Genomic DNA, 23,457 nt, shown 5'->3' with positions numbered 1-23,457 from the left:
GTTCCAGGCTCTGGGAGGAAGCCCTGGACGTGGAGGTGGTGACGCCCTACGGCTGGAGCGTGCCCAGCGCCCTGAACTGACATCTGACAACGGGCAAGACTGAGGCTTTTAAAGCGTTAAAGCTGTTTCCTGGGGAAAGTGCCCTCCCATCAACTTCCACTAAGCTCCTCAGCGTCAGCTTCTGCTTCCCTCCCTGGGGTCTCCAGGACCCCTCCTCAGGGCTCCCCCCCCCCCCGCCCCGTCCCCCTTAGCTCCCAGCGTGCACCCAGCTCTCCCTCCAGACGCTGAGCTCTCTGAACGGCTGTCTGTCTACCGGCCAGGAATTTGGCCCCACGGGGCGGGGACTCTGGGTCTGGGTCACTGGTGTCCCCAAGTCTAGAACAATCTAAGAGCCTGCCACGGGACACTCCCCAAGACAGCAGAGCACTCTACCGGGCACGCGGCACCCTCCAGCGGAGCCCCACCAGGCCCTGCCACCCGGAAAGCAAGGGGACAGGCGTGCAGCACACGGCAGGGCGCAGAATCAGGAGCCAGCAACAGGAAGGGACTGCAGACACACAGACACCTGGACGTGCCCACACTTCCAGATGGCCAGCAGGTCAGAGGAGGGACCTGGGAGTACCCTGAAGTGAGTGCAAAGGGTGAAGCACACAGCAGGACTTGGGATGCCACAGAGCCGCACCTGGAGGGAGTTCCTGCCTGTGGAGGTCTAGGTTAGGAGACCTCACACCTGCACCTGGAGGGAGTTCCTGCCTGTGGAGGTCTAGGTTAGGAGGACCTCACACCTGCTCCTGGAGGGAGTTCCTGCCTGTGGAGGTCTAGGTTAGGAGGACCTCACACCTGCTCCTGGAGGGAGTTCCTGCCTGTGGAGGTCTAGGTTAGGAGACCTCACACCTGCACCTGGAGGGAGTTCCTGCCTGTGGAGGTCTAGGTTAGGAGACCTCACACCTGCACCTGGAGGGAGTTCCTGCCTGTGGAGGTCTAGGTTAGGAGGACCTCACACCTGCTCCTGGAGGGAGTTCCTGCCTGTGGAGGTCTAGGTTAGGAGACCTCACACCTGCACCTGGAGGGAGTTCCTGCCTGTGGAGGTCTAGGTTAGGAGACCTCACACCTGCACCTGGAGGGAGTTCCTGCCTGTGGAGGTCTAGGTTAGGAGGACCTCACACCTGCACCTGGAGGGAGTTCCTGCCTGTGGAGGTCTAGGTTAGGAGACCTCACACTTGCACCTGGAGGGAGTTCCTGCCTGTGGAGGTCTAGGTTAGGAGACCTCACACCTGCACCTGGAGGGAGTTCCTGCCTGTGGAGGTCTAGGTTAGGAGACCTCACACCTGCACCTGGAGGGAGTTCCTGCCTGTGGAGGTCTAGGTTAGGAGACCTCACACCTGCACCTGGAGGGAGTTCCTGCCTGTGGAGGTCTAGGTTAGGAGACCTCACACCTGCACCTGGAGGGAGTTCCTGCCTGTGGAGGTCTAGGTTAGGAGGACTTCACATCCTCAGGCTGGCCTCCCCAGGAAGCAAGCAAAGAGCAGCAAACTAGCTCACAAGCGGAAGGACTGAGACAATCTGACGGAGAGAAAATTAACCAAGTCTAGTAGGAAAAACAGCAGAGAAGGTCAAGGAAACCCAAAGTTGATTATTAAAAAAAAAAAAAAAAAAAAAAAATCAACACAGTTGACAACGTTTTAGCTGAACTGTGAAAAAAAAAAAAAAAAAAAAAAAAAAAGGAAGCGATTGAAAAGACCAGGGGCGTGTCGCAGGCTAAGGGAAGGGCAGACACCACCAGAAGGCCACAGGGGGTGAACCTGCCTGTAATGGGCAGGCTTCCCTGAGAAGCAGACAAACCAAAGAAGAAAGAGAAGATCTGAATGGACCTCAGGTGAGAGGAGACGGGTCAGCAACTCAACACCCCCACGGAGAACTGGCCCACGTGGCCTCCCTGGAACGCTACTATGCGTCTAAAAATGTGTACCCATGATGATTAACAGGGATGATCATGGCTGAAAAGTCGTGCCACGTTCTTTAAATACGTAGGGTTTATCACTCCCATGGCATCTATGGCATTTAAAAAGGGTCAGGTAAGCAAACGCTTTGATACGCCTTTACATTTACAGGGCTCTCTTCCAGAACAAATTCTCCTGTACGAAGGCTTGCAAATTGCTTAGGAGCTCTTTCACACACCTACACCTGTAAGAACTGGCTTGCCTGTGAATGTTTAACCTTGGAAGAAAGGCCTTCCCACACGTTTTCAGCTGTGTAAAGGCTCTTTGACAAATACACATATAAACACACTGATAATTACTCAGCAGAGACCTGGGTGAAGGTGTTTCTCATTTCATTACGTATGTAGACTACTTTCCAGAAATCTATGTCTGAGCTTTCATTAGGCAATAATGGGTAAGTGTGGACCTTCCCACAGTCATTAAAATCCTATGTTTGGGCATAAGGAGAAATTGTTTATTGCCGATAATGGGTATTTCGTAAAGGAACTCTCAAAAGGATCCCTTTTAGAAATTCACCTTTCATTTTAACTCTCTTGTCTATAGAAGTGTTTGGAAGCTTACCTCAATGCTACATTTGAAATTGTTCAAGTTAAAAATCACAGCGTGGCCGGATCTCTTTTCTGATTCTCCAAACTTTCCTTCAGAGGAAGTGTCTGTCTTAAAAACTGCTGTGATAAATTCTTAAAGTCATACATAACCCCTCCAGGGGAAGAACAGCCCCCGGGACACACCCGAGTGACCCGCCTGCTCCAGCCACTCCCCACCTGCTACAGGGACCACCCAGCCAGTGCCTCAAACTAGGATGGACCAACCAGCTCACTGGTCTCACAGCCCGATCACCTCACCTTTCGACACTCCTGCGCTAACAGGAGCTTCTGGGGGACACTGCATATCCAGGTCACGACGGACGGCAATACTCCACAAAGGGATCCACACCTTCAAAACGCTGCCCATCAAAACCCCAGGTGACTTCTTCACAGAAACCGGTGAGCTGATCCTAAAATTCACCTGGAAATCTGAGGAACCTGGTGTAGCCAAACCCAGAGAAGGGTGTGGCGGGTGGACTCAGCTTTCCCAGGCTCAAAACGTACGGGAGCAACAGTGAGCAACACGGCGCGGCGCCGATGTACACGCAGGCACCAGGGAACACAGCTGAGGCTGGACGCCGTCCCAGGCATCTCTGCTCAACCGACTGTCACAAGGGCACCAGCAGCCCTCAGTGGCTCAGTGGGCAAGTGGTCTTGTCCACAAGCACCAGGCCCTGGACTCGAGCCAGCCCTGCACAGATGAAAAGAGAAAGGTTTCTCCAACCACACACGAAAAACACCTCCCCCTGGACCACACGCCCAAGTGTGAGACGCAGTCACACACGGCTCTCTCGGGAGAGCTCAGTCAAGCAAGTCCCCCTAGTGGGGCACCAAACGCACAAGCAATCAAAAGAAAACAGAAACAGACTCCATCACATCTTAGATGGCCCATGCTTCAAAGGACACCATGAACAAAGCCAAAGGAGTGGAACCATGGAAGTGGGGGACAGTGTCCACTGCACATCTGACCAGGGTGGGTATCCAGAACAAGTAAAGAGCACTCAGGTATAAATGACAAAAAGGCAAGAGAACGAACAGTGGACATTTCTCCAGGGAAGACACACAAGACCCCAGGAGGCCCTGAAAGGTGCATGATCAACAGCCATGAGAGAAACAAAAAACCGGGTGACACCATGGCACCCGGCAGGTCGGATAATGACACCTGCAGGTGAGGAGGAGCAGCAACCGCCTCCTGAAACGCAGCTGCCGCGGTTACCATGTGACCCGCCCTTCACTCCTGGGTCCACACCCAAGAGAAAGGACCCCCACGTCCACGCCGAGACAGACACCAGCATTCACAGCAGTGCGATTTGCAGCAGCCAAACAGCAGAAGAACCACGTGCTCATCAGCTGAAGCGTGGACACACACACACACACACACACACACACACACGGGACCCACACGCCTCCAACAGGGAGGCACCCTGGACACGCCAGGTTACGTGCCAGAAAGCAGGCGTGAAGGTCCCTGTGGCATGACTCTGTTCTGCCAGTGTCCCGGGCAGGTGGAGCCACGTGGACAGAAGGGCTCTTGGGGCGACGAGAGTTGGGAAGCTGAGTGCCGGGCGAGCTCAGTGGCTAGCGCCTGCCTCGCCTGCACAAGGTTCAGTTCCCTCCTTGCTCCGCAAGAGAAAAGCGGTCGAGTGCGGTGAGGGCCGCGCCTGAGAAGAGAACAACCTGGCTTGCTCTTAAGCGATGCGGGGTGCGGCAGGTCCCGCACGCCAATGCCAAACCCCACGCGTAAGAGTCGCCAGCCGAGCCCCAGCACCTGCCCGAGTGTCAGGCAGTGCTACAGGGACGGGGAACATCCCGAGCAGCAGGACGAGGCCTCTGCCCACCTGAACTTCTTGGACTGGAGGAGGCAGGAGGCGGTAGGCAGCCCATAAACCAACACAGTGCCACCAGCCACGCGGGGACAGAGCGGGCCGAGCCGAGCTGGGGGAGGGCCGGCTGCCGCCCCAGCACCCCACCACCTGCTCCCACGCGGGGTCCCTTCCCAGGACGGGGGAGAGGCAGCTGCAGGGCTGAGGGCCGCCCTCCCTTGGTGCTGCCCTTCTGCTGAGCCCTGTGGGGACCCACCCACCCAGAGAAGTGCAGACTTCCCGGCCCCAGAGGGCTGGGCCACGCCGGGTTCTGCTCGTCCCTGAAGACTCAGGGCCTGGGCCTCCTGGAAGCCGCCACCGCCGGTCCCTCCAGTCAAGATGAGAGGCTGCAGAAGTATGAGGAGGCCCCAGAAACCCTGGCTCAGCCAGGGACAGTCCAGTCACAAAGCCCCGGAGGGTCCATCTCCAGACAAACCTCATCTGCCACCAAATGCCAAAACCAGGCTTCAACTCCACAGGACCCAACGCTCCGACACCCAGGGTCCACTCCCCATTCTGCCTCCTGAGATGCCACAGACCCGCAGGGGACACTTGAGTTCCTGGAACCCTGATCCCAGCAGGGGTGCTGGTGGCAGATAACCGGCAGGCAGCCGTGCGGGAGAGATGCCTCTGCTGACCGGGACTTACTCACTCACCACGCATCCATGCCCACAGGGGCCTGTCGGCGGCAAACGCCCTGCGTGTGCTCAGTGCTCTGGGCTCAGGGTCCTGGGAACACGAGGACAGAGAACATGCCAGCTCTGCTCTGTGATTCCCAACACTCAGGTGTCCCCAGGGTCACCCTCCAACTTGAGGACGCTCAGCGAGGCTGGGCTACTTCCCCCGCTAACAAGGCCCTGGCCAGCCTGGCGGCCCTTCCCACTTCTGGAGGGGCCAGGGGCAGCGCTGCAACATGACCAGTCTGGGACTCTCTGCGCTCCATGCCCCTTCCCCACACTTCTATCCTCAGCCCCGGGATGGGCCTTGCACCTCGACCACCTCCCAGGCCTGTCCAGGGCCTGCCCAGCCCCGACCCAGCAGAAGGCCCAGGAAGGCGGAGAATCAGGCCAGAAGAGGCTGCGGCTAACCACCAGCGGGCTGGCACTCCCACACGCTCCAGGTGGTCCACGACCGGGAGGCCGTTAGGACCCCACCACCCTGCCCTCTGATGAAGCCGCCAGACGGCCGATCCCGCCCGAGCCTGCCCAGGGCTGACCTTGGCGCACGTCTCCCCGTCCCTGGTCTGCATTCTCATAGGAGTGAACACCCTCTGTCCTCGCTGATGACAGGCCACAGAGCAGGAGTGGCACAAAGGCCACAACTTGGGACAAGGCCAAGAGGGACACCTCTTCTGGCTGCTCCCTGCACCCCACAGCTGTGTCTCTGTAAGGAAGCCCACCCCATGCCCTCTTCAAGGCAACGGAAAGTTCTGTCTTCCCCCAGGGACCCCGCCTCCCAGGGCGCACCCTCCACCAAGCCGTGAGAACAGCCCTCCTGACTCGAGTTCCGGGGGCTGCACGGTGCTGGGCGCTGCCAGTCAGGAGCTCCGATCACCTCCGAACCCAGTCGGGTAGCCTGCGCTGGGTTCCTGCTCTCCGCTGTTCTGTTCCGCTGCCTGGATCTACGCACATGGCCCTCCTCAGATTCGGGATATTTCCAGCTAAGACTTCTTTAAATGAGTTTTCTGGCCAAACTCAAAGGTGGGAGAATTTTGAAAGCAGAGAGAGAAAAGTGATTCCTTACATGCAAGAGGAGCCCCACAGGATGGCCTGCGGATCTCTCAGCAGAAACCTTGCAGGCCAGGTGAGCCTGGGCGAAACGCTCAGAGCAGAAAGAAGGCAAGCCTGCCAGCCCAACACGCCGACGGCAGCCGCCCTTCAGAAGCGAACAGGAATCAAAGACTTTCCCAGACAAAAACGGAGCAAGTGCGTCGCCTCCAGATCTACCTTGCAAAATGCCACAGGGGGTCTTCAAGCTGCACTGCAAAGCAACACAGTGTCTTGGTATGTGGTACGGAGCTCCCCGGAAAGGCAGGCTGAGGCCTGGACACACGCAGAATACTATGTCACTACTCAGGAAGTGAGTAATCACTCTTTTTTTTTTGGGGGGGGGCGGGTATCAAGGGTTGAACTCAGGGGCACTTGGCCACTGAGCCACATCCCCAGCCCTACTTTGTATTTTATTTAGAGGCAGGGTCTCACTGAGTTGCTTAGCACCTCGCTTTTGCTGAGGCTGGTTTTGAACTCACAATCCTCCTGCCTCAGTCTCCTAAGCCACTGGAAAAAATTAAGTATTTTTAAGTATTAAAAATTAAATTTAAGTATTAAAAAATTAAGTATTTAAGTATTAAAAATACCCAGTGCTGGTGATATAGCGCATCACATAGAGTGCCTGACTCGCATGCTCGAGGCCCGGGTTCGAGTCCCCAACACTGTGGGATTGCGGAAATAGCAAAAGTACCCTGGCCCACTGTCTCCATGGACCCTCTGAGGTGGCACAGAGGTGGGTAACAGGCTGGGAACTGCATGATCTTCAAGCCTATTTTTTTAATTGGTACATACAACAAACATAACATATCTTAAAAATATTGAGATACACCATATGACATTATATTTTTAAAATGTTATTAACATTGACATGTAATGAGTTTATCATTATTTTTAAATACACTAACACGTGTTTTTAAGGTCTAAGTTTCTGACAGGACAAGTATTAACAATTAAATACACAAAAGTTCTCTGGGTCTTGGAAGACTGGTAAGAAGGCAAAGGGGCCCTCAGACCCTACGTCTGAGGACCAGCTGCTGCCTGGTCTGCTTCCCAGGACAGTGAGCAGGAGGACAGGCCAGCCTGGCACCCCAGGGAGACAGCAGGTGGGAAGTGGCTGGCCCCTGGTCCCGGCAAGTTCAGCCAACATCTCTGTCCCGGGCTGCTGGCCTGGGTGACCAGAGCCCATGAGTCGGGCTGTGCGAGGCCGTGGGTCCACTCCGGGAGCGCACTAAGGCAGCAGGAGCCATGTCCATCACCACCATCACTTGCCCAGCACAGAGCCCCTGCGATGGTCCCAGAAGGAGGAGAAATGGAAGGAGATGGCTCTGGGGACCCACCTGGCCTGCATGACCCCATCCAGGGCTGCTGCACCCATCCAAGGCTGAGCTGGGTGGGAGACTGCGTCTGAGGGAAGGTGCAGCCATAGCTGGTCTTCTGCCTCAAGGCCTCTTAGGGAAGCCAAGAATGTCCAGCCAGGGTCAGACGGGAGCCATGAATGACGCTGGAGGGAGGCAAAGTCTGGAACCAGGGTGAGGGGTGGTGCGAGGCTTTACCGTGGTCATTATGTTCATCCAAACACCCCCTGTTCTGCTCCTGAGGTGCCCCTTCTGGACCTGGGCCTGGTCAACCCCTAGGACCTGACCACCAGGTACAGAGGAGTCACCGAGCTATGGCCCTCAGAGCCCTTGGCAGGACATGGAGGATGCAAGCAGAGCAATCCCCCTCAACCGAGGGAGAAGGAATGGGGTCAGGGGAAACCCGACCCCTCCCCTCTTCAGCAAGCATCCCTTCCCCCCAGGGAAGGGGTCCAGTGCTGAATCTTCAGGAAAGTCAAGGTACAAAGGCTTGTGTCCCGCCTCCAGGCCCCCAGGGCAATCCTGAGTGCCGAGTGCACTCTCCCACAGAAGCCTGTGTGGGCTCCAAGCCTGAGCTGGCTCAGGCCCCCCGACTGGCCACAGTCCACACACAGGAAGAGCCTCTTGCCCTCCTCAGGCTAAGGCAAGCATCTGCAAGGCCCGAGAAGTTCTCAGGCAGGCTGTGCATCCAACTCTTGGCCACTCCGCCCACTCCGCACTCCTGCAGCTCCGGGGCAGGCACCCTCCAATCTGTGGAAAGCCTGTAGGCTCAGAGGCCTGGCCAGGAGGATTTCCCGGATGACCTCATGTGTTACTAGAGGGCCTAGGTGTCAAGGTCCCCAGTAGAAATCACCTACCAGAACCTTCAGTGCAGGTGGAATCTTGCAAATTTAGATCTTCTTCCCTGCAGGGGCTTGGGGCCTAGGCAATCTAAGAGGGGGCAGAGAATTCTCCAGAAATTGCTTAGTTGGATAAAGCCCTTTCTACAACCCAACAGTCCCCACTCCCTCTGCCATAGGAAGGGCTTTCTTGTGCTCTTGGGGGAGGAGACACCGCCAGGGGATGAGCCTCCCATCCCAAACAAAGGGTGTGACTCAGCTAAGGGTGGACTTCTACTCCACTCTGCATTTCAAAAAAACGGTAAGGTGTGTCCGGCGTCTGGGTAACCACACCCCAGCAAAGACTGCACTGCTGGTCTCAATTCAGAAGTGATTTTTTTTTGGGGGGGGGGCTGGTGGGGGTACTGGGGATTGAACTCAGGGGCTCTCAACCACTAAGCCACTTTCCAGGGCCTATTTTGCATCTTATTTAGACACAGGCTCTCAGTACCTCGCTTTTGCTGAGGCTGGCTTTGAACTCACGATCCTCCTGCCTCAGCCTCCCGAGCCACTGGGATTACAGGCATGTGCCACCACTGCCCAGAAGTGATTTTTTAAAAAGAACTTGGTCACTTAGGTCACAGGAAATTTCCTAAAAGTCAATTTAAATATTTTTCTTGCAGAGAAGTGTGCTAGATTGATTAATCAAAGACCCAGGAGCATAAAAGTCTATTACATGAGAACACAATCCTCCGGGGGAAGTAGCTGTTCAAAGGAATGAAGGGAACAGACCCGGGGTGAGGCGTGCTCCATCCAGCCTGGTTCCATCCTCAACACTGCAAGAGAAAAGCCTCTGACGATTGCCCGAAGCTCACTGGCCTGCCAGTGAACGGCGGCTCTCAGGTCCTGTCACCCTGGCCCACACCACGCCGGCACCGTCAAAGTGCGATGCGGCACTTAGTGCTAAATATCAGCGTCTGCTCCACAGAGGTATGCATCCTTTGCAAATATTTAAACCTATGAGAAAATTGCAGATGCTGACTCACAAAGGTGGGTGGGAGAAAGCTAACAGACGGCTGACGGCCAATCCGCGGGTGGCCCCGGGGCTGCTTGTGTGAGGATGCCTAGCTCAGCTGCACGTTTCAATTTTCCAGAAGACACTGTGCAGGAAAGGTGGCCTACTACATCTAGTTTTTTTTAAAAAAAATAACGCTTTTAGGGAGAAGCAAAAACCATTCTTTTGGAAAGACTTGCCCCAGCCCAGCAGGATCACTCAGGTATGCAATGATTATATGCCTAATGGATACCTCCCAGGGAGTCTCCCAAATGAGGATGTTTTAAGTTTAAGCAACTCAGGACTTTCTTCAACAGCCCTTCCACCTAAAAACTTGTTTCCCAGACAAACTGGTTTCCCAGAATTCCTGTGGACAGAATCCCTGGAGGAACTGGGCATCGGCATTAGAATTTCCAGGGCAGGACAGGAACCCTCGGGCAGCCCCGGGGCTGGCCATCTGGAATCTGCAGCCTCTGAGTAGGTGTTCCTGGCCTAATTCAACTCTATGTCCCCACTGAGCTACCCGCTGAGGGACAGTTCTCAGGGGTTGGCCCTGACATCTGGCAGCCAATTAGGGGGAGTGCCCTGCTCTTTGCTGCTGCTACCCACAAACGCCTGGCAGCCTGCAGGCTTTTAAGAGCTTAATCTCCCAGAAAGTGACATGTGCTACAGTGCCAGCCCCAAAGCACACATACCCAGAGTGACCTACGTGCTGTTCCCGGGCCCCAAGCTGGCTCTCAGTACCAGTGTGGGCACTTCTCCCCACACGCCCCATTTCAAACTAAAAGCCCCTCGACTGACGGAAGCTCCTGTTGAAGGCACCCTGTTACCCAAAGGACACGAGTGACGGAAGTTCCTGTTGAAGGCACCCTGTTACCCAAAGGACACGAGTTCCAGGAGAGCCAAAGAAATGAACCTGCTTTCAACAGCAACAATAAAAACACGTTTCGCACCAGAAATCTGATCAGAAACTCTGGTTATCACCTGCTGACTGCAACTCAATTTCACACCGCAGGAACAGGAAGACTAATTTCCTAACGGTGTCCGGGTGCCCCTTCCCGCGGGTAATGCACGCTAGCCCTGGCAGGGTGTGCAGAGTTGGGACTGGGCTCCCCCTAGCCGCCCAGGTGCATCTCGGCCCCTCACTGGCTAGCTGGGAGCACCTACGGCAAGTGGCTTCGCTCCCGTGAGTCCTGGGCCCCGATCTGTAACCTGGGAACAGTAACCAACGGTACCTCTCCTGGGGGCCTTGAGAGGCTTCAGAGAGCAGGAGAGTGCCCGGGTCCGGTAGAGAGAGGGAATCAGGGGCGGGGAGGACAAGAGGTCACATTTCCCTCCCTGCTCACATTCCCTGGGGACCCTCTCTGCCTATAGCACCCAAAGGCCACTTCCTTCCTGCCCCCACAGCACGCGCCCGGTCTTGGCCCTCCGCCTGGCTCCCCTGGGCACGCAGCAGGCCCTGGCTGACTGCCTGTAGAGCCAGGTCATTTTGATGCAGCTGGGAGAAAGTCAAACATGCCTTAGATCACCTGTGGCCAGAGAACAGCAGCAGGCCTCCCGGTGGGCTGGGCAGGTTTGGTGCTTGGCCAGTCACAAAGGTCACAGGGCCTTGGGTGGGGGAGGGGTCCCAGGCTCCAAGCCTGTCCCTCAATCTGTTCACATCCTTACAATAGATCATTGGCTCGATGAGCACCCAGGTGAAGGACTTGGGGTCCCCAGGATGAAAAGGACAGGCCTTTGTCTGCAGCTCCCCTCCCCTTCACAAACCCCCTCTCTGTCCAGGCAGGGGCCAGGAAGTCAGCCAGAGGTCCTTTGGATGAAGGGTCCTAAACACTCCCTCCTGCAGGTTCACAGTCCAGCACAGGACAACTAGGGCTCCTGAAGATGCCGCCAACTTCAGACCCTCTGCTCGGCCACTGTCAGACTGCACAGGTCCTGCAGTCTCAGAGGGGAGCTGGGTGGGCTTTCTGGTCGGTGCCGGGATCCACAGCCACCCCCAGCATGCCTCTGAGTGGGGGCGGGAGGGTGTGCCCCCACACTGAGCCCTACTTGGGATGGGTCCCTGTGACTCACGAAGCCCACAGGGACACCGGAGCTGTATCATTCAGGATCTGAATGCCTATTTGGAAATAAAACTATGCATGTAAAAGAACCGCTTTTCTATGACATTACATTTTTCTATCTCAGAATCCGTTTACCTTCCCCAGGCAGGAATTTCCCACATCTACACCTTGCCCCTCGGTGATTCCAGATAGCTCCCCTCCAGATGTGGATCAGTCCCCTGCATGAGGTGGCCCCAACACGTCAGCAGAGGGCCAAATCAATGAATGAATGAATGAAAATCTCCCGAAAAGTGGCCTCTGCACAGGGCTTTCTAAAGCTGGAGGTACTTGAGAGAGTAGCAGGTTCCCCTTCTCCACCTGGGGTTTCTAATTTGTCTAAGGCTGTCGACAGCCCCCCTGGGATCAGCCTTTATAGATAAGATCACCTTATGCATAGAGTTCCTTTTCACACCTGAATTCCAGCCTCCTCAAGGCCCACAGCCAGGTCCAGCTTCCCACCCAGTTCTTCCTTCTGGGAAGAATTCCTCACTCAACAATGGAATCCAGTTCCTTCAGAAAATGCTCGGGAGCTTCAGCATATGGCCACTATCAAGACCACCTCGTTCCTAGGAAGTCAAGGGTTCCTACTGAGGCTTCCAGAATAAAAACCCACAGATGCCACCCACCAACCCTCCTTCCACAGCAGCCTCATCCCTTTGCCCCCTAATTACCAGGCACAAAGCTGCTTGGCCCCGCTCCCAGGGCCCAGGCAACGCAGAGTTAGCCCTTTCATCAAACCCAGGCTTGTCACCTACAAGGAATTGGAACACTGGGATCTCCAAAAGCAAGCATCTCCGCTTCCAGGCGACTGAAGACATTCCACGCCCTACACTCTTCAGGACCAGGGTCCAGGTCCTCACAATGGGTCCTCACTAGAAATTACTTAACTCGGACAGTAGGGGACGTGGATCCAGGCTGAACCTCAGCTCCAGCCCTGGTCATAATGGCGAGGTCCAGGCCTGAATTGAGGTGGAGGTCCAAGTCAACCCCCAACAGAACTTTCAAAATTACCTCTCTGCATCTTGAAGCTCCACTTAATTAGTTGATTGACCCCATTAACGTTCGAACTTGAGTTTCAGACAAAAAAGAGGTCACACGCCTATCCAAATTACTACCTTGAATTTCCATGTGGAAATCACTATTTTCGGAGGGCCTCTGAGGGGCTCTCAGGACGGAACGCATCCGTGGCTCCCTGGAGCCCCCAGTACTTCGGCCTGAACCTCGCCTGCGGACCTAAGCGCCTTCTCAGATCGAGCTGCCCTGGGCCCCTTAAAAGCTCGGCTGCCAAAACTCCTGGTCACTAGAACCAGCTTCCCCCTCCAGGCGCCCCCAGCCCCACAGAAACGCGAACCTCACCCGCGACCGATCGCCCATTTTGAGCAGGGTGTCCACGTACAGACCCGCGGCAGGGCGCCCCGCCGGGATCCCAGCATCCCTGCCGCTAGGTCCAGCACGCCCCCACACCCTCCGCACCAGGGCGGCGAGGTCCACCGCGACCCCCGCACCCTTTGCACCGGGACAGAGATGTTTACCGCGCGGCGTCGCAGGGGTCGCACCTGCTGACTCAGTTGGCGGCCCGAGCCCAGCAGCGAGGGCGCGGTCGGCGTCCTGCGGAGTGTTTCCCGCGCCCGGCGCCCAGCGCCCGGGCCAACCGGTGGAGGTTCCTTGGCGGCGGGTGCGCGCGGGCGGAGCTGCCCGTCGCGGGGGAGGAGGGATGCCCGGGCGAAAGTTGCCAGGGAAACTTGAGCAACTCGAGCGCGCCGGTGCCAGCCTCCTGCATAATTCACCCGCGGTGGCGGCCGGACGCGGGGGCCGCTCCCCTGCGCCCGCCGAGTCCCCACACCCGGGAGGGTGAGTGCGGACGGCAGGGGTCGGGCACCCCGCGGGGACTCCGCGCGACCCCGGAGACTGCGGCGCCAGCCTGCAACGCCCGGGCCCGCACCCGGCAAGCCGACCCCGGGCTCCCCAAGCCTGCTGCTGCAGTAACGCGCGCCAGGCTGGGTGCAGGGCCGGGGTGACCGCAGCGGGGTCTCGGGGGACCTGGCAACCGTGGCGCGGGTCCCCGCCTCCCGTGCGCCCCCTGGCGGCCCCGCGCCGGCTTCTCGGCGGGGCTGGCTGGCCCAGGTCCTTGGGAAGCGGGCGGCGACCTAGGGCAAGGAGACACTGGGCGCGGGCGGATGTTGGTCCACCTGTGCTGTCCCAAGGGAAGGGGCAGAAAGCACTAGAGGTGGCAGAGGTCCACGCGCTCAGGGGACAAAGAGGTTGCTCCTGCTCTCCGCGCCCACGCCGCTTCGGCGGCGTTTAAAGCCGGCCCCTGCCCCAGAGGGACGCCGTGGGGGCGGGGTGTCGCCACCGAGGAGCGAGCCCCAGCGGAACGCGCGATCCCTCTCCCCGCCCCTGGCCCCAGCCTCTCCGGGTCCGAGACCGCGCTCACGCTGTAGTTTGGGCTCCTGGAATTCAGACGCACCCAAACAGCCTCGGTGGTCAGGGCTGGGTACCTGGCGGCCGCCTACTGCCCTTGTCCGCTCGCGGGGTGCACCGGACGCCCGCCCGCCCCGCGCCCCCGCCGCCGACCGCTGTCTTACCTGGCTCGCGCGGCCGCTCGCGCGACGGGGGCGGGCCGGAGCCCCCGGGGAGGGCCGGCGCCCGCGCACACCTGGCTGGGCCGCGGGGACGGGAGCCGCGCCGCGCCCAGCACGGCCGGAGCGCGGGAGCCGCGGCCGCTCAGGTGCCGGGGTGGGGAGCGCCGCGGCCCTGGGGCCTGGCGAGGCGGGGGAGGGGCCTCCTGCCGCCCGGGGACGCGCGCGGCCGGGGTCCTCCGGCCCGCCCCACCTGCCCCGGCGGCCCGGGCCGCGGCGGCGACTCCGGCGTGGCGCGCGGGGTCTGTTGTGGCAACCCCGGGAGACTGCGGGGCGCCCGGGGCCGCCCCCGCCCCGCCCCGGGCTGCGTGGCTCGCGCACCCCGCCTCCCGGAGAAGCCCAGAGGACGAGAAAGTCCCTTCGTGTCGCGCAGCCTGGCTCATTCTGCGCGATTATCCCGAGTGCCGCCGGCTGCCACCCCGGAGTATGTTAATAGGATTCGGAAACAGAGGCCGCTTGCACAGGAAACATTAGCAGAACCCAAGAAAACTTTGTCCCTGGCAAACGCCGGGCATCTGCTTCCAGGCCGCCAGGTCGGGGGCGCCTTCTGCCCAGGGCTGTGAGACCGGCCTCTAACAAGTGCCCTCCGAGCCAAGAGAAGGTGGGGGTGGCGGGGAGAGGAGCCAGCTGCTCCGGGAATCCTACAGGAGAAAAGGCGCCCTCCGGAGACGCCCGGGATCCTATTATTATCCAAGACTCCGGAATGGCTAGTTTACCTTGTCCCAAGGGGCCTGTCGGCAGCCTCTGGTCCCCGGATCCCAGCTGTGGCACAACCCAATCTGCTCCCTGAGCCGTCCTAGCAACTCTTCTCAGGACCCTAATAATTCACTGGTATCTCCACTCTCTATAAGCTGTGTGTCTCAGAATAAGCTCTTGGGGTCTCTGTGTTCTGCGTTTTTCAGTGTTTTGGAAAAGGAGGGTCTTTCCTGTCACCAGGATCTGTAGTCTGAAGGGCTGGGGTGGGGAGATGTTCTAGGGTTCTGCTGGGATGGGAAATAATCCCTTCCATGATACTACAGCCTAACATTAGGCAAACCCCAATCTGCACTGCTCAGGTGGGAAAAGCAAAACACACGCACACACACGTATAAGTACACATTTAAAATACTTAAAAATATATATACTCATAAATAAATAGGTATGGTTGTATGTTTATATATTTTATTATTTATTTATAATTATTTTAAGTCAAGTCCATCTTATAGATTAGCATGTGCTGGTGACTTCAGCATACCAAAGGCAAAGTTAAATATTTGCTCTAGATACTTTTTTTTTTCTGCTTGCATAATTGCCCCACATTTCAAAGAAGTCTTAAAAGCACTTAGGTTAAAAAAAAAAAAAAGTTGTGTTTGGGGCCTGAATATTTCAGGACACACATGGAGTAAATATTGTAACTCCTTGAGGAACCCGCCAGATGCAAACTTCTTTCTCTCCTCTGCTCCCTGAAGCATGAGACTCAAAAAACGATTTGTTCAATGAATAATTAAGGCATCCCATCAAATAATCCTAATAATCCCTAAAACAGAAAGAAAGAAAGACATGCTGGTGGGAGTGTGCAGGCTGATTTCTGTGACTCAGAACTCGGGTCCTGGGAGGGCTGCTCAGCGGAGCATCCTGGTGTCCTGCAGGTTTGCTGGGGCAGGCGTGGCTTGGGGCGTGAAGTGCAGCTCCACCTCCCGTAACTCTGGCAGTTCCCCAACCCATCTGAACGGCAGCAGTGTGCTGTTCTTCAAACCCAGCTGGAAGGTGCATCCCAAGATAATGCACTCCTTCCACCAGATTCCTGCTCCCCAGGGCTCTTCCCAGATTTCCAGAGTTGGGCTACAAACAGCAGAATTCACCTGTGGCGAGTTCTGCTGTCCCTTCTCCTGATGCAAGGCTCAAGTACCAATGGTATCCTATCTTCAATAAGTACATCCCTGGGGACCCGGGTCTCTGCCAGCCTGTCCACCCAACTGGACACCCTCAGGCCACCCCCACCAGCCTTCTGCTCTGTTGCTTGCCCCACGGGAGCATGCTGTAAGAACCCATTGCCTGGCATTTTAAGGACAGGATCCTGTCTACGTCCCAGTTTCTTTGTGTCTGTTTAGAGCTATCCAGTTCAGCCTTGTGCTCAGTTGAAGCCACATACTTGGAGTCTTTAGAAACCTCTAATGAAAAGGGTCAGGGTCAGGGAACCCGGCAGAGGACATGCCCCCACACCATGCTCAGCTTGTCCCCAGGGTTGGCCGGGACCTTCAGACCCCACTGGGTCCTTGCTCCGTGGGGCCAGGCCTAGCTCGGTTTTTCCTGGCCCCACAGCCGTGGGCAGCACTGAGCTTTTTGCTTTGGTTTCGGTTTAGGAAAAGAAAAACCCCTTCGTACTCCTTGGCCTCGGAACCCCCATTCTTGTTTGCGTGGGCTGCCTTCCCTAAGTCCCCCACATGTGTGACAAGGTAAGCAGGGAAGGGAGGTGAAGAGCCTGCAGGAGTCCCGCTTTCACGGGATAATCTTCCATTGTCCTGGCAAAGCCTGGCGGGAGCAGCCAGCGCTCACACGCTTAAGGATGGCTCGCCAGGACTTCCCAGAAGAGGGCCATCTCAGAGCACTGGAAACTGGGACATGGCACCATGTCTGTCCTGGGGAAAGCGTCATAAATATTTTGTGTCTTAGAATGACCCAACTGCTTAGCGGGCCTGCAACAGCCCTGTCCGTCTCCCACAGAGCGGCTCCTGGGCTTCAGACGGGGGGCCAGCACCCCTTCAGACAAGCTCTCAGGCCACCCGAGGGGGAATGACTTAGCCCTGCTTACAAATGAGCAGAAGAGACTTGTCCAAAGACATGAAGTCAGAGCAGGTGACACCAGGTGTGCACAGGTGAAAGCAGGTGAAGTCAGGTGTGTACAGGTGGTGCCAGGTGTGCACAGGTGAACCCAGGTGTACACAGGTGATACCAAGTATGCATAGGTGAAGGCAGGTACTCCAGCCAGCAGGGCAAGTCTGCCCCATTTTCTGGTCCTTGCCAGGTTCCCCCATGCTTCTGGAGTTTCTTCTACTTCTTTTCTACTATGGCAAGAGGTCTGCTTCCTTCCTGTCCCTGTAATTCCATGACAATTTCTAGCTCAGTCACATAAACCTGGAGATGTAAATGCTCCCAGATTTCACAAGTGCCCCAACCCCTCCACAGGTCCGCCTCCCACACAGCACCTCTGTAGCTCACCCAGACATTCGCTCCTCTCCACTGATTCTGCCTGGGTTCGTCCCACCAGGCCTGCCGGCACTTTGTCTGAACATAAGCACCAAGGGACTGCTGGCGAGGAGAGCAGGGGACGGTCTGCTTCCCCTGAGCTGGGCTGATGACCGGCCTGTCTGGAGCGTTTCCTGAGGGAGGTGGGGAGCACAGGCGGGAGGAAGCCAGCTGGGCAGAGGGGCTGCTGTGGCCTCTTCCCTCCAGCCCAGTGCCATCTGGTCCTCTGCCTGCCTTCCAGCTCCTCCTCCCAGACCTCCTGTACTGGTCCCAGAGCAGCCTGGAGAATGGAGAAGCCACTGCCCAGTGTCACTCACCACGTGGAGGCACAGCTGGAGGCCTCTGCCCAGAAAGTGAGCAGGCAGGCAGTCGGGCCTCCTGTGCTTGGGCGGTGCCTCTGGAGCCCAGGGCCGAGACTGGCGCAGATCGCCTGCACCTGGACCTCCGCCTCTGTGCCTCCCGCACCCCTCTCCCCTGGGTCAGCTCTCAAGCAGCCTGCACCCAAGGTCCTGTTTCAGGCAAAGCTTTCAGGGAAACCCAAAGTAAGACAGAAAGCTGTCTTTGCTTCTGTGTGGATCATGGGTCGGCCCTGCGGTCACCCAGCAGATGCTGTGAGCTGAGACCGAGGATCCTCCAGGAAGCAGAGGGCTTAGCTGAGACAATACCACATCGTCAGCATGACACTCTCACCAGAAAATGGAACCTATCAGAAGATCATGTGCCGAGTGAAAACCAGCAATGCCCTTCAGACGATCACAGAGTACAACACTACAGGGTTTACAGAAACAACGCACCGTGACTGGGGAGGTTTATTTCAATAATACTAGGATGTTTCGACTTTAGCGCCTCTGTTTTATTTTGCTTACTTCGATCTTTTCACGGTGCTGAAGATGGAACGCAGGGTCTTGTGCATGCTAGGAAAGCACTCTACCAGTGAGCTACACCCGCCGGTTCCAAAAAAGAACAAAGGAGAGAGACAGGGATTGCTGAGCCCAATGCAAAAATGCCTGGACTACGGCCGTGTCCTGGGACAGGAACAGACTGCAGCTGGTCAGTGCTGCCTGCCCAGGAGCTCCACCCACAGGGACCGTCCCTGAGGTCCTTCCACCTTTCTTCCCCCCATATTGTCCTGCTCCCACCCATTTCTTTGTTACTCATCATCTGCAGCACGGGTTACATACGACCCGACCCGTGTGCCAGAGCCACGTGCATCACGTGGTCCTGCTTCTGTCCCTGACAACACTGTGACTGTCACTCTCCGCCAGCTCCTCCGTGGACCCAGGCGCGTGGTACATGCTGGGAGTGCTCTTGGGGAATGGAGGCTGGAGAGGCGGGAAGGGAGGTCAGGAAGACAGCTCAGGAGATCTGGCTCGGGAGCTCCCTCCGGCCGGAGTCCTGATCGGCGAGGACTGTTGGACGGTGAAGGAGGGCGGCGAGGTCACGGCAGGCAGGCCCGGCGGAGACGTCTCAGGCAGGATGCATACGGGCAGCTCCGCGGTCACCTCCACAGGAACGTCTCGGTCACGGTCAGGACGACAGATGTTCCAGCAAGCGACCAGCAAGTCAGTGAGTCCCCTCCAGGCTTGGCGCAACACTGGCGTCATTGGTGTAAAACGGGGACTGGAGCTGGGCTCAACATGAGTCCTTTTAAATCTTTTTTATCAGACCCTGCCAGCTGGTCTTGGTCAGGCGAAGTCAGTTATCTTACTCAAGGTCAGTTGCACATGTCTCCAACTTGAGGCAACGTCAATCCTATCTAATCCTATCTAGGGGCAACACCACATCATTACCTCATTATAGCACAGAGCACTCAAGTTACTTTTTGCAAGTTACACAGCACACAGAATGTCACACATTTAATTTTGCTCCTTCCATCGGTGTATCAGGATAGAGCGTCTAAGGACGTGGAAGGAAGGTGGTGCTGGGGTACAGGCCTGTGAACTTTTGGAGAACACAGCTAAATCTCTAAGCTGCTTCTCATAGCAAGATACCTCACAGATGGATTATAGACTCAGTCGCTCAACAAGAAATAATAGAGCGTTACAGAAAGGTGTGGAGGCTGTCCTGCGAGGCTGGGCTGGGGGCTGGGAGTCCTTTCTAACAGGGTGGGTAGGTCAGGTGTCAGGTGTGCCGAGGAAGGATGAGCAGATGAGACAGGGGCAGGTGGCAGCCACCAAGACGTGAGGTCAGCAGAGGAAGGGCGGTGCCCGCAGCGGGCTCCCGGCTGCCTGCCGAAGAGCTGCTGAGCACCCTGGTGCACTTCCACGGAGGAATAAAAGGGCACAAGCCCCAAGCGGAAGTGGACAAATGCAGAAACCAGACTCGGAACGCCGTCCGTCGCTCCTCAACAAACAGTGCTGGACAAGCAGGCGGCCGCGTGGAGATGACCCCAACACAGACCCCAGAGGGCTGTCACAGGTAAAGCTTAAAAAGGAAAGAAGGGAAAGAAACTTGGAGAAGATCTTTTTGTCCTTGGGTTAGTCAGAGGGTTCTTAACCATGACAGAAGCCATGATCCCGAAGAGAAAAAATCCAGTAAGTGCCAGGGAGGCGCCGGAGTGGAGCGAGTGCAGGGCCCTGGGCTCCTCCCCCGCACGGATTTTTTTTTGTTTTTAGTTGTCGATGGCCTCTCTTTTATCCATTTATTTAGATGTGGTGCTGAGGATGGAACCCAGTGCCTCACACGTGCTAGGCAAGCGCTCCACCACTCGGCCTCAGCCCAGCCCAAGCACCGTTTTTTTAATAAACGGATTCATTGAGGTTCCAATTTCTTTCCCTATGAAAGTCACATGAATGCAGAGACAAGCCACCGACGGGGTGAACACAGTGAATCCACGGGAGGACTTGTATGCAGATCACTCAAAATCTAGAGCTCCTCACGCGGCCACAAGGAAACAGCCCAATTTTTAAAACAGACTCTTCACCCAAGAGGACCTACAGGTGGCCAGGGAGCCCCGCCTGTGGGGCAGGGCCGACCCAGCAGCACCCTCGGGAAGGCTGTTCGGGCTGTCCTGGCGGAGAGGGCTGCATGCGCTCGCTTGGCCCTGCAAGCGGCCTGCACTCCTCACCGCAAAGGCAGAGGCTGGTTCACACAGCCTGGGCCTCCCCGGAAGAAATGAAGCGCTCGCGGCACCCTAAAACACGTGGGGCTTCATAGCAGCTCTTCATAGCAGCCCGAACCCAAAACCCCCAGGATAATGAATTTCACAAATATAAATACAGGGCACAAATAAAATTTGGTACAAACACACAGAGGAATGCTACGCAGCTGGTACGAGTGGGGAAACAGGTCTGAATTCACGGACTCCTGAGAGAGGACCCCAGTGTGGAGGGAGCAGCCCAAGTCCACTCAGAGCTGCAGGTGCAGCCAGAGCACACTCGGGCGGTGCTTGGGTGGTGTGCAGCCCCGGGGCTGTGCCAGCCGGACCCCCAAGCCTGCCGCCCCTGCAGGGCAGCCCCCATGGAGGTCCACCTGCATCTGGGCACCCCAGTCCACCTCAACTCACATGTCTGAAGGGGACGTGCTTTCTTCTCCACTGTGCCATCCCTCCTTGGGGCTCCCAGTCGGGGCAGGGGTGAGCTCTAGGCTAGTGACCTGGAGGCCACCCGGAGCCCTGCTTCCACCCTGAAGCCCTCACATGCCCCTGTCCTGCAGAGTCCACCTCCTCGGCCCCTCCCAGGTCTGAGAGTCCCCATCCCCTCTCCCTGCTCTCCAGCCTCCGTCTTCTTCCTACATTTGGGCCTCCCTCCTGGAGGGCAGGGGCTGGGCCCATCGCCTTCCTCGATGCTGCAGCTCATGGCCAACTTCCCTCCTTCCTGGGTCAGAGCCCAAGTCCTCCTCCAGGTCAGCCTGGCCCTCCGGGAGGTGCAGGCTCCTGACCTCCTCCTCCTTCCTCTCTGCAGATCCGCACACATCCCTCCCTGTGGAACCTTCCAGTTCTCTTGCCTCCCTGGTGGGAGAGGCAGGTTCACCGCCCTGGCCTGCACTGCCCTCCCGGCTCTGCATTGCCCGCTTCCCCACTGGCCTGTCTGTGGAGGGGAGTCAGCGGGCAGGGGACTGCGCTTGAGGCTTCCCAGTTAATTTAAGGTCAGAAAGCTGCTTGACCTGCTGTCGCACCCTGGCCTGTGAGGACACCAGTGAGTCAGACGCGTCTGGCCGGGAGCCAGAATCAAAGGCAGAGGATACCCGCGTTGGACGCGTCCCCCGAACGCTGTCGGCCTCCGTGCCTTCTGTCTGGACAACTGCGAGTCAAAACTAGGACAAAGTGTGTGGTGGGGGCACGTGAGGACCTTCTGCCGTGTGCTCACCCCAAATGACAGGAGGACGGCTATTCACATGGCACCAGTACACCCAGCGGTCTAGAGGTGGTCCCCAGAACCCCGGGACACCCACATTGTGCACACCCCACACAGGCTCCTAGGGTCCTCTGACTCGGGTGTTCTTGGGGTCCTGCAGCAGTCCCCCGAGGTTCCTGAGGGACACTGCCACACAGAGGCCTAGATTCTCACGAACACACAGACTCCTGGAAGCCTCAGTCAGAGCCACTGGGCTCGCAGACGTGTCAAGCTGATTTCCGTCAGAAGAATCGACTTCTGTGCATTTACTTCTGCGAAGGCAATTATGAGGGCGTTTTTTGTTTTTGTTTTAAATTTGTTCTAATTGGTTATACGTGACAGCAGAATGCATTTTGACACCTTGTACACAAATGGAGCACGACCCTCCTTCCTCTGGCTGCACGTGGTGCTGAGTCACGATGCCCAGAGAGTGAGCACACAGGTGTACAGGGTCATAGCGTCCGTCCCACCCCACTCCTGCCCCCGTGCCCCACGCCCCGCTAGCTCCTCTCTGCACAAAGACCCCACTCCTGCCCCCCACGCCCCATGCCCCGCTCGCTCCCCTCTGCACAAAGTTCCTTCATTCCTCCCTGTGGCCCCGTGAGGGTGTTATTTAAGCGAATGATCAACGAGGCCTGGAATCGAGTCTGTTACCGGGTCTGGGACGCATATGGATCACCTGGTAAGTTTCCCTCTTTGGAAAGGCCTCCTTCCCCTGCCCTTCCCTGGGTCAGAGCTAAAAAACTTAATTCTAGACGGAGGAGGTAATACGGAGGTCACAGGTAAATCACGTCCCTTGTTTGACGAGAAGCGGGAGGCCTTCTCCACCATGGACACTGTTCAGTGTGCTGGCGTTTCCTAAGGACAGTCCCGCACGGGGCCAGAGGCACCGTCTCCAGACGGAATCACTTCATTAACGGTGACTGAGCTTTCGTTTCTCTGGAGAGCACACGTACTTGGCCGAAGGGTCCACATCTGGATTTGCCAGTTGCGAGAAGCCAGTGCTAGTGGGGCACCTAGGGCCAGAGGGTGCTTCCGGGCTGTGCAGGGGAGTCTGCTGGGAGCCCCAGAGCTGCAACCCCAGGGCCCGCCTCCAGCCCCCAGTGCTGTTCTCCGGGCTTGGCCACCGCCTGGGCTCCTCCCAGAACAGGCCCTGCCCTGGCACCTGCTCTAGTGGATAACCCAGGGTGGGGGTGGTAGGGGCAGCAGGTGCACCCCACACCCCGTGCCCTTCACACACCCTGACAATGTTGTGTCCCACGGTCTTGAGTCCTTTGCAGATGGCCACCCAACTCTTCCTCCCTGCCTGCACCCTGCTGTCACCTGGTGTTTGTCCACTGTCCTTCTGAAACTGGCTGGCCTAAGCTCCCCTCTGAACCAGCTCGAGCACCAGGGAGCCTGGCCCGGCACCCCCTGAGACCCCGTGCCATTATCTGTCACACTCCTGGAACACACAGAGGTGGGAATCGGCCACCAGCTGTTTCCATGGCAGCAGACACTTGGAGACTGGTTGGCGGGTGTGGGAGAGGGTGTTCCTCATTCCTATCCCATGACACTGTCCCAGCACCAACCAGGAGTCCCATGGGAACCCTGCGCTTGTCACAGAGCAGCCAAGAGGGTGCCTCACAGTCAGGCTTTGTCCTTTCAGTTCTTGCCTAAATACGCTGTCATCGCGTCCTTCTTCATTCACTGATTATCACTTGTTATGAGTA

At 57.2% G+C, this 23,457-nt stretch overlaps 1 protein-coding gene across 1 annotated transcript in view; it reads right to left on the bottom strand.

The window, feature by feature from the left end:
* Shank2 (SH3 and multiple ankyrin repeat domains 2) overlaps window positions 1–14,392 on the bottom strand; it is a 422,358-nt gene extending 407,966 nt beyond the window's left edge. Inside the window, 1 exon segment of the mRNA XM_047516941.1 lies at window positions 14,133–14,392. The gene's annotated coding sequence lies outside the window, so the exon portion shown is untranslated.
* Between the last annotated feature and the right edge of the window lie 9,065 nt (window positions 14,393–23,457).

The sequence above is a fragment of the Sciurus carolinensis genome, chromosome 11, assembly GCF_902686445.1.
Source record: "Sciurus carolinensis chromosome 11, mSciCar1.2, whole genome shotgun sequence".
Classification (NCBI taxonomy): Eukaryota; Metazoa; Chordata; class Mammalia; order Rodentia; family Sciuridae; genus Sciurus; species Sciurus carolinensis.
This window is presented reverse-complemented; position numbering and strand designations above follow the sequence as displayed.